Below are 6878 nucleotides of genomic sequence, written 5' to 3'. Positions count from 1 at the left end.
TTAAGTTTCAACAAAATGAAAAATAAACACTGGTGAAAAAACATTGAATAGAACGAATCGTTACGACGGGTAGGTATTGGAATATTTACATTAAAGTGTTCAATTCATGTTTTCTTTTATCAATAATCAGATTATATATACATGCCTCACACCTGATTCACTTTTCATTAAATAACCTACCTATCTCAATTAACGGGCTATAAATGCCGGTATCACGCCTTTATATTCTATAAGCTGGTACTATCAGAAAAAGAGATCAACCTAATACATCAATATAAAGGCGACTAGGTGCTGGCCCATTGTAACATTGACAGCTATCAAACAGTCAAATACTAATTAGATTTTGAAAATTACAACCGTCTTTTTCTTCTAAAACTTAAGAATTATGTTCAATGTACATAAATTCTCTCTTCTTCTGTTTTGACAGAAAATACGGCACTCCATAAGTAGCCTTGGAACTACTTTCTAAACTTAATCGAAACTGATTAGTCTCAAGTACATGATTTCTGAAACGTTTTCAGGATAGTGCATTATTTGTCCTATCTCTAGAACAATGCATTTAAAGACTGTAAATGGTATGTAGATCTCGTTATATATATGTTGGAAAGAACATTCGAAAGATACCAAACCAGCTGTAGCTTATTATTATTTTTGTTGTCCGTTATGCCGTTGTAAAAGAAAGTAAACTGTTTTCAGTGGTTGTCTTTAGTAAACGTTTGTGCCTTTCAAATTTGTGTTTCGTAAAAAAAAATATATATTAATCCATTAGTTTTCTCAATTGAATTGTTTCACATTTTTTCGTCTCCGAGCCTATAAAGCCGCCTATACGGTTTGGACTTTTTTCATTGTTGAAGGCCGTACAATTACCTTTGATTACTTATAAATCCACTTTATTTGAAATTTGTTTTATAGTTGTCTCGCTTGTCAATTATGCCACATAAGCTTATTTTTGAATTAGAGAACAGGGGAAGTTGACTATTTGTGCCAAGACTTTATGTCAAGTCTTTATTTTTTCTATTTAAAAAAAAAAAAATTGTGTACAGAATTAAACGAACAACAAGTTCATATATACTAAGATGCTTGTTTAAAACAACTGATTGATACTGATATAAATGTCTTGACTTAGATCACTTAAATGAAGAATTATGACAAGTTAGCTGACGGTTTATATGACCGAAACAGATGCCTGCTAATACTTTCCTTTATTCTTAAAATTGATGTGCATAAATTCACGTAATTTTAACGAGGTTAAGATTTTAAAAGTTACGTCCAAATATTTGGTTAAGCTACAAGTCTTTAAAATAAAAGTCGAGCATTAGAGTACTGTGGGGTCCCTCATTAAGTAAAGGTTATATTTGTCTAATCCATACATTGCATTTAGTGTCCAAAAATGGAAACTGTGAACCGATTTGTCATAAAAATATGACATAAAGTCGTTAAATTTTGAAAGTTTGGTAAACCTGTATTTAATTTAAGATGAATCTTTATATGATAGGATTAATTTTACACCCTTTTAACTAGAAGTGACAAGACTTTCAATCGTTTTCCAATATTTTCATCGATACTTTAATTTAAATGTTTACTAAAATTACAAAAGCACCAAGACAGAAAGTGTGGTCAAGTTATTAAATAAGATTATGTAATTTATGCGTTGTGTCATATGAATCACCAGAACGAGTCTCTTTATCTCGAACATTAGATTACGTAACAAATATACAAATGTATAAATATCAAAAAGCTTTGTCCTATGGACAATTATAAACTTACAGAAGCAAAGTTTTTCAACTTAAGATTTAATTAGAATCACAACAATTGTTTGAAAAAGTTAATGAGTTCAGTCAAACGGTATCTTATATTTAAATTTAGAAGATTATTTCAGGTTGACTTCGGGTTCAAAGAGATACGTTTGGTGTCTTCTGACTTCTTGACGTCTTAAAGGTTACGTTCGTGTGCGCCGTTTGATACATCTTGTTTATTGCTTCTTCTGTGTTACCTTTGTTAATTCTACTGAATTACATATCATTTCGATGATCGCGATATATATGCACTTGATATACCCCGAAAATACCCGTCTATTATCATCGAATTTCAAACGTTCACGCGAGAATGACGACAGTCTTGTATACGTTTACACCTTAGTCGCAACATCATACATATGATAAACATCTATGTGATTCAGGATCTGTTTTTGATCCTGATAGTGAACTGCAGTTATCTTGATTGCACTGGATAATCCAAAGATTTATTTAAAAGAAAAAAAGTTACAAATAAAGACGTGTCACCTTTTAAATTTGTTTTTATTTCTTTGTTGCATTTAATACAATTTTGAAACAGTTTGTCAACAAAAAATCGGATGGGTGGTTTATTTCATGCGTAATCAGATTTAAAGAGGTAGTGTTCCGTGGTTGTTCAATAAAAATGACAGGTATTTGGTTGGATAGTTACAACTTGATCAGAAAACACGGAGACAGGATGACGATACAGCGACTTAATCATCAATCGATTTGAATTGATTTGCTTAATGATGGGGAAAGTTTGGCCAATTTTGAAGGGGTCGACTTGGTACTAGCTGAGTACGTACCCAGTGAATTATTACAAAACTTTCACTGGCTTTAATCAATAACGACGTCTTATCTAAATATGTTTTTGAAGATATCATAAGCTATACCTTGTGAATTATTACCAGCTAAACATGACTACTGAGCGTATTGATAACTAATTTATTTACTTTTTTTCAACTTTTAAAACACTTCATGCCATTGTACATGTCAAATAAAACTTGTATATGCACCATAACACAAATCCGTAGATAAATAAATTATCTAAAATCAATTAAAAAACCCTTGTCAAAATTTAATAAGACGTCAGTATTGGGCAATATCGTTAGACCTCATGCTAGTACATGCATTAACGGAGTATTGACGCCTCGTCGTGAAAAGTAACCTTTCCATACCGAACCGGATGCAAGCTAGTACCCTCTAAACACTCTCCATTTTGATTTTCATAGCATGTTCATGATACACGTTTAATCCACTCACCATTCTGTGAAAATTCTTTTTAAATCAAAGGGTTTTCCCCTGTATGTTTAGCTAATTTATTTTTTATTTAAACAGAAACAAACTATTGTGTGTCCATTTCACTTCTGAACTAATTTTTTTAAATGAGGAAATTAAGAATTAAACAATTTTTAGGTGGAGAGTCTTCGAAAAAAATACATGATAGATACTTGTAGCCTCTAATTTCTGCTCTGTTGCAGCCCAGCAGTCAACTCTATAGCCGCCCTTCAGTGAGCAAAGATATCATGTGGCTACTTAGCACTTTTCGATATCAGGCACCACAAAGTATTGCTACTTTTATATCTACTGTATTCTAATATAAAGTTCCTATAATTGTACTGTATGAGAGAAAGAAACGTACTGCATGCCGCATATTTCAAAGATCGAACAATATAACTTTTTCCGCATTCACAAAAAATACAAAGAAAACAAGAAGATGCGATATCGCTGAAATTCAGATAACAAAAAAAAACTTTTGGTATGAAGGAAGCAAAGTAAGTATATACGTGGTTCTATATTAGAAAGATAAATGTGGTACATTTCCTCGTGCACATTTATAAAATATCTTTTCTGTGTAAAATTGAACTATGTAGATATCAATTTTTATTTCCTTTATTTGTGATCTGATTGAAAACAAGGAAATAAGCAATATTTCATACGAACAGTATGTTCTCATTACTGCATGTTCTAATTACTGTATGTTGTTGATAACTGTATGTTCTCGATAACTGCATGCTCTGATTACTGTATGTTCTTGATTACTTCATGTTCTCGATTACGGAATATTCTGATTACTGCATGTTCTCGATAATAACTGTACGTTCTGATAACTGCAGTTTGTGATTACTGCATGCATGTTCTCGGTGATTGCATGTTCTGATTACCGCATGTTCTTGATTACTGCATGTTCTGATTACAGTATGTTCTTTATTAATGCATATTCTTTATTACTGTATGTTTTAATAACTGTATGTTATTAACTATATCGCATGTTCTGATTACTATATGTTATTGACTACCGCATGTTCTGATTACAGCATGTTCTTGATACCTGCATGTTTTGATAACAGCATGTTCTCATTCCTGCATGTTCTTACTTACTGCATGTTCTGATTACAGCATGTTCTGATTACTATATATATGTTATTGACTACCGCATGTTCTGATTACAGCATGTTCTTATAACTGCATGTTCTTTATTACTGTATGTTCTGATTACTGCATGTTCTTTACTACTGCATGTTCGGATTACTTCATGTTCTCGATTACAGCATGTTCTGAATACAGCATGTTCTGATTACTGCATGTTTTTTTTATTATTGCAGGTTCTGATTACTGTATGTTATTGATTACCGCATGTTCTTGATTACTGTATGTTCTTGGTTGTTGAACACTATGATTACCAACTGTTCTTTTAAGGTTTTATTTTTAGATGAGCATACGAAATGAAATTTACAATCTCTAACGAAATATGTTTGCCGCTGTACGGGACTTGGTGGTGCCCTTTTCCTGGTCCATTTAAAGACTAAGGGAATATCATTGCATATTTATGGTCTATGAGGACTGCCCTCTGTATTTAAACATTGAAGTTTTAGACCTTCTTGTAAAGTTTAACATTTTCAATTATTCTCGGTCTTTTAAAAAGCAGAGTCTTTATTAGCAATTAAGAAGTAACTCTATAATTTCGGATTTGTACAAAAAACATTTAAAAAAAAACCCAGACATGTACATAATTAAACCGACTTATTGTTAATTATGTATAAATCAATACAAGGAATTGTATATTTAAATATACAATTCCTTGATCAAACCAAGTTTTCAAACTTTAAGACTGACTATATTGTATGATCGAATTAAAAATTGAAACTTAAACGTCATGATAACAAATCTAAAATGAAATGTTCAACACAAATTGCTCAAACCGTGGCGCTAATACGCTTCCGTACAAAGCTTCAAGACTACTAGTATTTCAAAGCATCTCAAGCCTGCAAGTCACACAGCTCTAAACACTAATCAAGTTATTAACACTCATAGAACAGAGAGGTTCCGAGTGTAATAATGCGGTTGTAACTGCCTAGATTTTGGACGAATATAATTTATTTTCAAATAAATAACAAGATCCCTAGTAACGCTTCTGATCGGTTGTTATTTGAGTGATATTTAAAACTAAATTTAAGACTATTTTGAACTATTTCACATTCGGTCCCACGATTGTATTATTACATAACATTTTAGAAATGATTTATTTGTCCTTAAAACCGTTCATTTATTTTAAACTCTCTAAAACCTTTAGTACCCCACCGGAAATCGCCACTAAACAAAATGCAAATATTGTCACTTAAAAAGCAGATAACGACAACGGCCTATTGAACAAACTTCCTCTAACGATTCATTTAAATTTTCAAATCATTTGATACTGGGATGGATCGTTCCGTTAGATAAACACAAGTGTGATTCTTTCAATATTTAGATTAGTTAATGTACTTCACTTTGAATTGAAGAAGGAAGAATATAAATTTGAAAAGAAATAAATTATCTCGCTACTCTTTCATAATACGTAGAAAATTACTCATTCAAATTTAAAAAAAAAAGTATTTTTGGGGGAAGATGTTTGCACTGGTGTCTTTCTAGAACGACATGTTAGGAGTCAGGTATATATAGTTCTTTAAAGTTCTGGACTATCATATCGTAACGAACTTATCTAAAAACTTACGAACCACGTCTATATCATTTCATACAATCAGACGACCAAGTATACAAATTGTACACCTGACAAATCATAGCTAAAACATAATACAAAGTAACTCGCAAGCTTTCATCCAAATTATAACCGAAACCTGTAAAAAGTAAGTTAAAGATATAAAAATGTTGAATGTATATCAACTCGACAGACAATTTAGTTTAAAGATAATATTTGTTGCCTTACAGTGTATTGATGTTGCTAGTCTTTTTGTGCTGTTTGTTTGTTTGTTGTCTGAGGAGAGGAGTCAACGGAAATTGTTTTAGTCATCTTTATTTATCTTCGTAGTTGTTGACACTTCTTGAAAATGTTTTATTCGACGCTTCTTACTTTTATAGCCGTTGAATAGTTTGTCTTTGATAGTCGTTGATGTTTCTTACTTTTTTAGCCGTTGATTCGTCTTACTTGCATAGTCATTGACGCTTCTTACTTTTTTAGCCGTTGACGTTTCTTACTTTCATAGTCGTTGACGCTTCTTACTTGCATAGTCGTTGACGCTTCTTACTTTTTAGCCGTAGACGCTTCTTACTTGCATATAGGCGTTGACGCTTCTTACTTTTCATATAAATATGTAGTTGTTGACGCTTCTTACTTTTTTTAGCCGTTGATTTTCTTACTTTCATAGTTGTTGACGCTTCTTACTTGCATAGTCGTTGGTGCTTCTTACTTTTTTAGCCGTAGACGCTTCTTACTTTTTTAGCCGTAGACGCTTCTTACTTGTATATCTAGATATAGGCATTGACGCTTCTTACTTGTATATCTATATATAGCCGTTGACGCTTCTTACTTTTCATATAAATATATAGTTGTTAACGCTTCTTACTTCTTTAGCCGTTGACGCTTCTTACTTTCATATTTGTTGACGTTTCTTACTTTCATTTTTATTTACGCTTCTTATTTTCATAGTTGTTGACGCTTCTAATTTTCGCAGATAATGGCACAAAATTAATTCAGACGATAGAATTTCCATTAATCAATGGAAGGAATAACCCAACGATGGGTTTTGGGATGGCCTTAAATATATGTGTAATGTCTATGTCTATTTGACCACGGTCATGGTCATTTTTAATAACCTATAACAT

The sequence above is a fragment of the Mytilus trossulus genome, chromosome 3, assembly GCF_036588685.1.
Source record: "Mytilus trossulus isolate FHL-02 chromosome 3, PNRI_Mtr1.1.1.hap1, whole genome shotgun sequence".
Classification (NCBI taxonomy): Eukaryota; Metazoa; Mollusca; class Bivalvia; order Mytilida; family Mytilidae; genus Mytilus; species Mytilus trossulus.
Note: the sequence above shows the minus strand (reverse complement) of the source record.